Below are 11,625 nucleotides of genomic sequence, written 5' to 3' on the forward strand. Positions count from 1 at the left end.
GCCAGAGGCAGGTGACGGACGTTGGTGCCAAGCTCAGAGGATTCTTCAGTCTTGTTTGTAATTTTACTTCTTGGCTGGTGCTCCTATGTGCAAAGGCTAGTGTTCTGCTGTCTTTTCAGTATTGTCAGGTCAGTATGCACGTGGCTTGTACTATGATCCTTATATGATATAAATGAGACACGTATTACCATGCAAAAAAAAAAACCATGCGACGCAAGTTCGAGTAACATAGACCGACCAATGGGTCCCAACCACGAGAAGGCCAGCTCTTACCGGCCCTCCGCACACGCCAGTCCAGCCCAGCCCAACTCCCGTTCATACTGCCTCCCGGACCGGCGTCTCCGGCTCCGGCTCCACCGACGTGGCCCGCGACGGCGGCGGCGGCCCTCCTCTCCTGCGTGGCTGCGAACCATCTCCCCTCGCGCAGTTCGAGCCTTGTATGGCTGTATGCGCAGCGCTCTTCAGCGACACCAATCTCGCCGCGGACTTCCCTTCCCCGGCGTGCTCTGGTAGGTTCCGCCGCAACGTGGACTTCCCCGACCGGGGATGGCTCTGTCTTCCCCTTCCCCGCGCAACGCCCCCACCACCCGTCCCCGTTCCCGGCGCCGGGGTGATATTGTCCCGTCCCCGATCCCCATGGGGTGGCTGTCCCCGTTGCAGCTACAGGCTGACATCTGGAGGTAGATCTGTCTTCCCCTTCCCCGTTGCACCCACCCCCCACTTCTCCGGTCTCGACGCGTTCCCCTCCACCCCCAACGCCCCTGGCGAAGCTGCTCGATTTGGTGACGCGGTGTACTCCCTTTAATTAGCACCATGCCGATCCCTTTTAATCTGTCTGCACTATATGCTTGTGTTGCAATTTGCAACAAATCTCAGTTATGCTCATCACGATTAAATGATTAAATGCATGGAGAAACTCCTTAGTGTAGCAGTCCCCAGCTAGTTAAACCGATTCAGGTATTTACAGAGTTGCTTGTTTGTCATTTCTCACTGTCATTGGCATGGTTCTTTTCTTGAAGTGGCTTACTATGAACAGGTTTGCATGCTCAATACCCATCAGCCCTTCATTACCTGTTGATAACCTGCAACCTACTACAATGGAAGTTTGACTCATTGTGTAGTAGTATTACATACAGTAACTTCTAGGCTGAACACCCATGTATCCAACATTTTGATTACTTTTTATTTGTTTGATATTTCTCTATGATTTAGCCTTCAGGCAAAAAAAGAGGTGGCCCATATATAAGCATGTGCCCTGAAACCCTATGTTCCATATATAAGCATGTGCCTTGAAACCTATGTTCGCTCTGACCACCAACACTACTTCACTCAAAATTGTCCCTACTGTATTTATAGTTGTTATCCGTTTGGAATGTTCTACACATACTTTGGTTTTAGCGTGTGACATGGTGCTAATTTCTTTCGTTGCAATTGTTTTGAGATCATTCTAAATGCCATCCTTCCTAAATAAAGAAATTAAAGACCACTCTGTGTTCAATTAAGAGAGAAACAGATTCAAGAAGCTTTTAATTTATGTCCTTTCTCAACAGGAAACTGCCATTTATTAATTTGGAGCAGGAACGGGAGGTCCATGCGTGTGCCCTCTCAGAAACAGCGGATGCTAGTGAAGGAAGGCGCTCGGCACAGCCATGGCTATGGTGCGCCCGTTCCCGGACCACCTCCCCTACTGTAGCACAGCATGGTTTCCTTCCTCCTCCCTTTTGGTACTACTAATAAACTACTTTTAGTGTAAAACTAATAATCATGTTAGACTAGCACTGCAGTCAGTGGCGGCCCCAGCCACAATAATCTGTGGGGTCAATGGTATTTTTTTATTTTTTTCTTCATAGTAAACAGTAAATCAACAATACTTATAGCCTTATAGGCTGTTTTTCAAAAAAGCTGTGGAGTAGGCTGACCCCACAGCTTACACGTAAATTCACCCCTGACTGCAGCTAGAGTATATAAGACCAAATATTGATTCTTCCTTAGTATTTTGAACTAAATGAATAATTCACATGACAGGAGTTTAGATAGCATCATTGTTTTACTAATGCACATGTTTCTATGTGTGACAGATAGTTGACTTCAGTTTTGCAAAGTTGGAAGGTGGAAGGACTAACACAGTATATGGTATAGCTGACTTTAGCTATATCAATATCTTATATACTTGCTTTATTTGTCAGGATTTAGTTTTTCCTCTTTGTCTTGCTGCTCACCAGGATAGCTATTTTTTGTGTGTGCAGAAAATCTTTTAGATATTAAGCTAAAATATGGACATTTGAGTCATGCTATCATTAGAAGAGAGTTGTTAGATACTTTGTGTGTTGATAGTACTAAGTCCTATTTCTGGCTTACCAGAGTGCACATGAAGTCATCTATTCATGATTATGGATTTTGGACTACTCCCTAGGAAATGTAGAACTGCTCATGATTGGTGATGAGGTTGCATCTGGGCTAAGCGTAGACCTCTGATTGTAAAGTCAGAACTGTAGAACCCTACAGAAGCTGGCTAAGTGTAGTTTGATGATTTGATTTTTAAGCAGTGTGGATCATACCGTAGTCAGAATATTATCAATATATACCGAGATTTTGCTTAGGTAGTGTACCTGGGAAGTTTAGTTAAAAGTTCCAGCATCTGTATTAAAGGTTGTGTCTCCCATTTGACAAGACCTTATGTCCTTAGGAGCAATCATACTATAGTCAAATAATTTTTTTGGTTAATCCATGCTTGTTTAAAAGTCTGTCCCATGAATGAGTGCACTCTTAAAATGAGATATCTAAAAACTACATATAAATGTACATTCTGTAGCTTTTTATGTGTGGAAATTTTGTGAGTTTGGATTGATATTCAATTATTCATATTGTTGCAGGGCACTCTTTCTTGCTGAACTGAGTAATGCAGGTTGTTTGAGATGATCACTAGCCATATATTGTGAAACTGAAATCGTTAGCTATAGCTGATAATGTAGTCATACCTAATCCGTTTACACTATAATGGCCTATTGAAGACTGTAACAAAGACAAACAGTTTGTTCGTTTTGCCCATGGTAGAAACTTTTGACAGTAACAACATAAACTGGAGAACCTTGCACCATGTTCTCATCCCAGAGATAAAGATGCTGTCGTCTCGGATCCAGTGTTGCCATAGTCCAGGATCCCAGAGATAGACATGTACAAGAACTGTTGGCCATAGTTTGGTGATAGATCCAGAGTTCTAGATAAGTTCATTAAATACTGTGATTTCTTCTTACAGTGTTGTCCTAGCACTAGGAGAGCTTGTCAGAAAGGGTTGTGCAAAATCATCAACTTATCTTGGATCATGGTTCGAGCTGTGTAATAGACTGAGTAAATGTATGCGGCAGCTCTTTAGTGTAGCAGTCCCCAGCTAGTTTAACCTATTCAGATATTTACTGAGTTGTTCATCATTTTTCACTGGCATGGTTCTTTTCTTGAAGTGGTTTACTATGAACTTGGTTTGCATGCTCAGTTCCCACCAGCCCTTCCTTCCCTGTTGATAACTCGCAATCTACAACAAGGGAAGTTTGACTCACTGTTTTAGTATTACAGAACTTCTAGGCTGAAAATTCATGTATCCCACATTTCAAGTACTTTTTATTCGTCTGTTTTTTCTCTTAGATTTAGCCTTAATAAGACAAGAGAAGAGGTGGCCCATAGATAAGCATGTACCTTGAACTCCCTAGGTTCTCTCTGACCCCACCACTACTTCCTTCTCATTGTACTTGTACCTACTGTATTGATAGTTGTTGCCCATCTGAAATGTTTATTACCCAAACTTAGTTTTAGAGGGTGACAACGGTGCTAATTTCCTTCATTGCAATTGTTTTGAGATTATTCTGAGTGACATCCTTCTGAAGAAATTAAAGACTGCTCCGAGTTCCAATTTCAGAGTGAACAGGAGAACACAATGCTATGATTGCACTATGTTTGGTTGTGTCAAGTTATTTGAAATTTACCTTGGCCATGTAATTCATCACTTGGCTGTGATGATCCATTAACTTAAGTACCATAATGTAATCCCGCTTTGGTTCATATGTGCATCCTTTACTCTCAGATCTCGAACAATTTCTATACATTTCTCATTTGTGTGGTCAGTGTCCAGTCGAACAGAACATAGAGAGGCTAAGTTTTTAGTGTGCTGTCTGCTTGTTCTTCTTACAGTTTTTTTCTTCATATTCTCTCTTGTTATACTGTTGTGCATTACTCTGATAATAGCAATTCTTGCAGGTCTCGTTGAAAGTAGGACCTCGGTGATCTAAGCAAATAAGATAGAAGTTAGGTGGAAGAGAAGGGAAAATTACAGCAACCACCAAGAAATGAGAGATCTAGGTTAGTGTTCATGAAAGTTTAGATCAATATTTGTATTACTGTCCATGGTGTCTCAGATCGCAACTTCAACAATAATTTTGCTTGGAGATAGCAAATTCTTGTTTCATGGTTTTGGTAGAGATCATCTTTTACTCAGAGTAGAACCAGGTTACGTTATAGGTTCAGCCGTTTGTTGCTACATTTTTTTCTCCTATAAGATGTATCTAGCATCATCTGTTTACGTGATCCATTGGTGCATACACAGCTCTATTTGGGTTCATAGGAAATAATTAATGTTTTTTTTTTTGTAAAAGATAATCTTGTGCACTTGCTACATTGGTTTTCTTTGATTAGATGCATTCTTTGCTGCTTCTCTTGGATTATGAGGATGATCTAGATGTGCGTCTTCTAACAACTATTTAGGCTTTGTGATTTCATCTGTTTAGTACTTCAGTCACAGTTTTTGCCTTCTTTGTTTCGCTTCCCATGGATTCCTATGGATTTCCAGAATTGAAGATGCTGAGTTTGTGGGACAGTGCTCCAATCTCCTGTCCATGCCTTTCTGGTTTTGTTTGCTTAGTTTTTTTATGGCAGATTTATTGACGCTCTCAGCAAATTGCTCATTACAATGGCTTAGCTAAGAAGCTTAATATGGAAGATCGGCAGGATAAACATTCTTGATGTTTACAGGAATTACTTTCCCACCTGTTACTGTTTTAAGTTTTTTTTCTGTATACATACATACTATTCACATATTAACTCTCGGTGATACACAAATTTACAAGCAGATTGTGTATGGTGATATATTTTTAAATATTTCTCTTTTGAAGACTATTCTCTGATACTTTGACAACTCTATTTCAATCCATATTCTTGTCTTGGCCACACTTATACTTTACATTTGCAGGATTTTGGTGGTTCTGCAAGACTACAGAAGATCCTATTCAAGGAGCAGTCTGACAACTTCGAATTTTTACAGCACATCTTGCTGGTCCTGGACTGCTGGTTCAGGAGGGATGAAGAAGGTTCCAACAGTTACACCATTGCCTATCCTTCTCACCAGGTAAGACTATTTTGCTCTAATTCAGCAAGGGTTTTGATGCGCAGGTTCTTCAGCGCCCCTTATATCTTCCGTGCTTGCCTCAAAGCCTGGCTTCCCATCTATCTCCCAGGCAATACACGCTAATAATATCGTGGATATATTTTAATATAAATCTCATATGTGCCTTTCTCACCTTCCATTCTTCATAACAGTATTTTCTTAAATTCTTAGTGATAAAAACACTGCTCATGATTGGAAATGAGGTTGCATCGGGCTAAACGTTGAGAACAATAGAACCCTACAAAACCTGGCTAAGCGTAGTTTGATGATTTGATTTTTCAAGTGGTGTAGATCATACTGGGGTAAGGATATTATGTATATTTGTTTTTTCAAGTAGTCAGACTGGAGTCGGGATATTGTGTATGTATACCGAATTTTTCTTAGATAGTGTACTTGAGATGGTTAGTTAAAAATTGCAGCATCTGTATAGAAGGTTGTATTCCTACTCCCTCCGTCACATAATATAAGATGCTATTACATCCAATATGTGGGTATATTGGATGTAATAACTTCTTATATTATGGGACGGAGGGAGTATTTGTCAAGACCTTCATGTCCTTAGGGGCAATCATACTAATAGATTTTTTTTGGTTAATCGATGCTTGTTGAAAAGTTTGTCCTATGAATGTGCACTCTAAGAACCACATATCTAAAAACCACATATAAATTTAAATTGTATATATAGCTTCGCATGTGCGGAAGTTTCATGAGTTTAGGTTGATATTCTATCGTTGCAGGGCACACTTTCTTACTGAACTGAGTAATGCGGGTTGTTTGAGATGGGCACTAGCTTATATATTGTGCAACTGAAATCGTTGATAGCTGAAAATGAAATTATGCCTAGTCTGTTTACCACTCTGACAATAATGACCTATCGAAGACTGTAATGAAGAACAAATTTTTGTTTTCTTTTCGGTTAATGGAAATTTGACACAATCACTGGTTGTAGAAGTTCTTTTCACACAGCAGAAACTTTTGACAATAACAGCTAAAATTGGAGGTTTTTTTTTAAAGATGAAAAGGGATGCAACCTCCCCAGTTTCATTAGCTCAGAATGAAACCATATAGTCGCAAGTATAGGCAAGGCCAAAAGGCCGAGTTCAGATAGAAAGAGGGAAATGAAACTAGAAAACTAGAAAGAAACATGGGAAGTAAAAAACTACATGGACTAAGTCCCCGTGCAGCGCATGCAGGCGCGAGTGGTAGAGCAAAGGATGCACAAGTCAAACGGCAGGTAGCAGCTTGAGCTCGTCCTCGATTCCTTTCGAGTGCCTGGATATTTGGAGGGCGTAGTGTCAGGCTGAGGGGACCAGCAGATCTCCAGAGGCGAAGCTGTGCTGGAGATGAGCTTCACCTTCAGGTACGGGCGCCGAGATCAGGTGAATCAGACAGGGACTGTTTGAACTCCGAGATCTTCAGGCTGTCCACAAGTTGGCTGGCAGAAGTGGAGTAGCAGGAGGCAACGTCCGCATTCCTCCATGTGTGGCAGTAATCAGCCACCCAGGATTTGTAGAGGGGTTTGGAGGTACTTCGTTAGATACAGGCAGAAGGATTCCAGCCTCTCCTTCGCCTGATCCGCAGAGAGTATCACCGAAGTCTTGACAGTTTTCAGTTCACCACACCTGTTATGGAGTTTCTAAACTTCCAAATGCTGCCCCACATGTAGATGCACAGACAGTGTCGTCCTTGCTGTAGGCCTACTTAAGCCGCATCGATCTGATGTGCATTGTGTTGTGGAAGAACCGAGTTGGCCTGATCCCTGTAGTTGGCTAAATTCTTTGACCCTGGGGTGCTAATGCGGGGCCGGCTATTAATAGCCGGTGGAGAGAGGCTGCGTTGGTGGTTCACCTACTTAAGCCACATTAACTTGGAGCTTGTTCCTTCTCTTCGTTCTTTGACTCTTTGCAGACACGCCATTCCCCAGGTGCAATGTCACCTCCTCTTGGCTAGCAATCGTCTGCCTTCTCCTTTACTTCATCGGGATTCCTCCTTTGACAGAACGGGTCCTTTTTGAGAATACCAGGGGTATAAGTCGGCCTAAAACAAACAAGATACAACGGTACTTAAGTATGCCTCACCAAATCAGCCCATCTGACGGTGTATAAATTGCATGCATATAGACACATACTCTTAAGGCATGAGCCGAAACAATGAAAAAAGGCGGCCAGCTAATAGTGCAAGACTTTTAAGTGTAGCGCCAAGGCCATTATAAACAACTAATTATACAATCAATTAGATACTATATATGGGGATGACCAAAGCCCACTCATCAGGGAGTACTAGTATAGATGAAAGCATGGAGTACCTCTTTTAGTCCAGAATTTCTTTCATTTCTGTGATAGAAAAAGGATATGCAGGATTGTGACAGACTGACAGCTTGCTTGGCAGACATCCCGCGAGGAATATTTGTGCGATCATTCATGCTTCGTTCTGAATCTTGCATGTTTATTCCCAAAACTGGCACTTATGGAATTTGATGTATATTCATTGTTTCTTTTTCTCAACAAGAGCAAGATTCAGATGTTATTGCACAAACATTATACCCTTTTGTTGGAGAACATGATAAATTACCTGTTCAGAATCCAATGAGTATGAATTCTAATTTCTCTGACATATTTATGCCACCTTACGACTCTGTTTTCTCTGTTCTCATTTCCCCACGCAGGCACATGCACATGCACACACATTTATGCCACCTTTGAACTTTTTATAATTCTCTCATGTATCCTTTTTGTAACATGCTTGGTGCAAAAGTAACATCTCATTTTCCAGCTGATAGCTCGATATTCTTCCCATAATCTCATCTTTTGCTTTCATACAGATGCTATCTGGCATGGTCCCATGAATGAAGTTTCGACATGCGATCTAGTTTGTCGGCATGTGTGCACTTTTTTCAACACCTGCAGTTTGGAAGGCGGCCACTTTATTCAAGAAACTGCATCTTGGAAGAGGTTTTGAGCCATCTTTTATCCCATTTATAACTGCAATGCTGTACCCTTTTTCTTTGTGTGGGTGTGTGAGTTGGGGGGGGGGGGGGACATTATAATATTTGATTTGAGTTATGCCTGAGTTTTCTTTTTTTTACCTTGTTACTCATATTAGAAGCTTTCTTAATACTTCTATGCCAAAAGATACAGCATAAATATTCACAATTATCAAACCAATCAATATATGTCCTGTTCTTCCCAATTCCACAAAAAATCCACTGTCGTGTCTGTCAACGCTAAACTAACCATCCTCCGAACCTACAATTCAGTGACAGGTAGGCTCTTACAATAACTTTATGCAATTTACATTACAGCAAATACAATTTACATTACAGCAAATAAATAAAAAATGCATCCCTTTCAATTTAGTAACAAAAGATCTAATAGCATGATCCACCATCAATAACCATGGAACCACCCTATCAATTTTAAGGTTTTCCCTTTGAATTAGTATACCTCATGTACTTCAGCAATTACAATTTTAATTATGTAATTAATAGAACTAAAATGATTTGGCATATATCAGTTAAATAATTTTGTACGAAATTTGGATATGCAGGATAGCTCCATTAGATGATTAGACCGAGAAGAAACTGAGTTTAGCTGTAGCCTGTAGGTCGAAATGCATGCTCATATTGTCTACAAATTTGGGCTGCATATTGAAAGTAGTTTTATATTACGAACTTGATTGGTTTTCTAGAAGTACCTCTAATCAAGTGTGTTTTGAGGGTTGTTGTGATGTGCGCTGGTATAGTGTCGAGTTACAGCACTGGTATGTTGAGGGACCCACTTCATGGAGGACAGTCTGGTCTGCTCTTGACTGATTATCAGCTTGCGTTGTTTGAATTGACGTAACATTTTCAGTTGCATTATTTGTCACATTGTTCAGAAATATTAATGTTTATTGGTTACAGATTTATTTAATTACGAGGAAAGAAAACAATACTACACTACCCTCACTTTTATGAGCAAGCAGGAGCTTGGATGAGAAGACCAAGCTCAAGGTATGAGCTCATTGAGATGGTCCTTTTCTCAAAGGTACACTGTATTTGGAGCCTTGGACCTTTGACAAGACCTATTTGTTTTCTGAACAAACAATATTCTTCTGTCATTTGATATGGTATGCATGTTTTTGTCTCACGAAGAGTAACATAGTGCACAGTATTTACCATTGTCATATGTTTATACAGTTTCGCTTGCTGCGCCTTTAGCGTATTTGTCGTTTTGTATATATCTTTCAAGCTAGACAAATATTTATTTTGTTTTGTTCATACAACCTTGTGGCAGTTTTTGTGTTCATGCTACAGTATCCATACCTGAAGTTATACCGCAGCCTGCAAAAAATATAAATCCAAACACCTCCTGTCTAATGATTTAATAATGAAACACTCATTTTCTTAACATACTATGGATATCTTTGGCTCTATAGTACTAGATTACTACATGCATTTAATGTTCTTTTTCTGTTGATTGCCTTGCCATCCTCCTCTCTATTTGTTCTTCTGATTATTTTTACTTGACAACGCTTTCTTCTGTGGATTGAGAAACACAGCCTAGCAGACTCTCTGTCTATTGAATACCTATGATAAATAAGTCTCTTCACGTGCATGACACTTTATGTATTTTATTTTACAATTCGGCACAACATATTAATAAGATTTAGTGGGCTCATCTGATAGATCACTAGCCCAGTTACAATTTGATACAACATGTTAGTTGACTCTCCATGTTCCTCGGTATTCGTAAGCAACATGTTATATCCATCAGTGCACATCATTGCAGAAATAAGACAGTCTTTTAATTATACAAACTGCAAAGTGATCAATCTGTCAAATGCTAATCTCCATCTTTTCCCTATGCTCAAGCAATTGAAATGATCTCAGTGGCACTTCTTTCAGCAACTGCATTTGTTGTCGTCATGCTGTCAGTTCTTGCTGAAGCTGCATTTGTTGTCATTTTGACTTCCAGGAATCTGCTTTCCTGATGGTAGTCCGTTAGTTTGCACAAGGGAGACGCCACCAAGGAAACAGGACAGGGAGAAGCTCTGACGAATTTGAGAGTGGTGGGCCCTAATGACAGCTGTTCATATACAGATGATTTTTCAAGAGGACGCCAATTTTGTTCTTTTCAAAACCGAACATCTCATGATCAACTTGGTAGTTGGTACCTTATATAGTTCTTAAAAATATATTTGGAGAATGTGTGGATTGGAGAGATTATGGATGAGGACTAGCTTGTGTATGACCTTTCATTTTTGGGTTATGTTTATTAGAATAGAGTTGTTCCCACTGTCTAGTATGTAGATTTTTGTTATCTGTCAGGACCCAGTCCTGCTACTGCTGAACTGAAGAAACAGACGCTCAAGGAGAAACAGAGAAGTTCAGATAAGGGACGGCTGAGATCGAAGCACGACATGTAAGCCAAGATGGGCGGCTCGGATGGCGTTGCCGTACTTTACCGCCAACGTCAGTAACACTGTTACTTTAAACCAACTCCAGACATTATTGTAGCTTAGAACCCTAGATACTGTACTGTAAGCCGGGTCTCCTCCCGTGCAGCTACCTGATTACCAGCTACCTGATTACCTTCCGCTTTCATCGATTAATCCAAATATTCTCAGTCCCCTCCATAGATCGAGTGATTCCTGTGATTTAGTTCTCACAAAGGTATCAGAAGCCAGTCGATTTCTCGGCGACGGTGACATTGCGGCGGTGAATCGAGCAGTGGAGGACGAGGGGTTGGTCTCTCCTGTAACATCCCTCCCTGTTTGCGGTGGCGGCGAACGTGGTGGTGGAGTTCATTCGGGCATAGGTCAGCGAGTCCTGGAAGGTTGCTTGGGGATCTTCTCCTCGCGGTAAAATTCCTGTCCCTGAAGGCGTAGGGCAGGAGCTAGGCGGGCAGGTTGTGATTCCTGTAAAATTCCTGGTCCTCCTACTCATGCTCAAGGAGTTGGGTCCAGATCGGAGTTAATTGGGGCGAGATCGATAGCCCGTCTCTCGCACCGATCCAATCTGAAGATGGCCGACACACGTGCCAAGGTTCAGATCACTCTGAACTACGGGCTGAGCTCTCTGATTTGAAGGAATTACGCTCAGAAGTACAGCAATTACGATCTGAGGTGGTAACCATGCCGAGAGTGGAACAGAAACTAGCCGATCTGAATTTTGAGCTTCAGAAAGACACTGAACCTCATCCTGCAGAGTGTTT

At 41.0% G+C, this 11,625-nt stretch overlaps 1 long non-coding RNA gene across 7 annotated transcripts; it reads left to right on the top strand.

The window, feature by feature from the left end:
* Positions 1–274: 274 nt before the first annotated feature.
* On the top strand, positions 275–11,041 carry LOC123148263 (uncharacterized). Of its 7 annotated transcripts, none has more exons than XR_006473720.1 (8): positions 275–680; positions 1,551–1,724; positions 2,079–2,133; positions 4,249–4,350; positions 5,237–5,392; positions 8,253–8,382; positions 9,333–9,538; positions 10,387–11,041. It is a non-coding gene; the product is annotated as an uncharacterized lncRNA (long non-coding RNA). The 7 variants fall into 7 exon arrangements; XR_006473717.1 differs by having other exon boundaries at positions 9,333–9,422; XR_006473715.1 differs by having other exon boundaries at positions 1,551–1,702; positions 9,333–9,456.
* The last annotated feature ends 584 nt before the right edge of the window (positions 11,042–11,625 follow it).

The sequence above is a fragment of the Triticum aestivum genome, chromosome 1B (assembly GCF_018294505.1).
Source record: "Triticum aestivum cultivar Chinese Spring chromosome 1B, IWGSC CS RefSeq v2.1, whole genome shotgun sequence".
NCBI lineage: Eukaryota > Viridiplantae > Streptophyta > Magnoliopsida > Poales > Poaceae > Triticum > Triticum aestivum.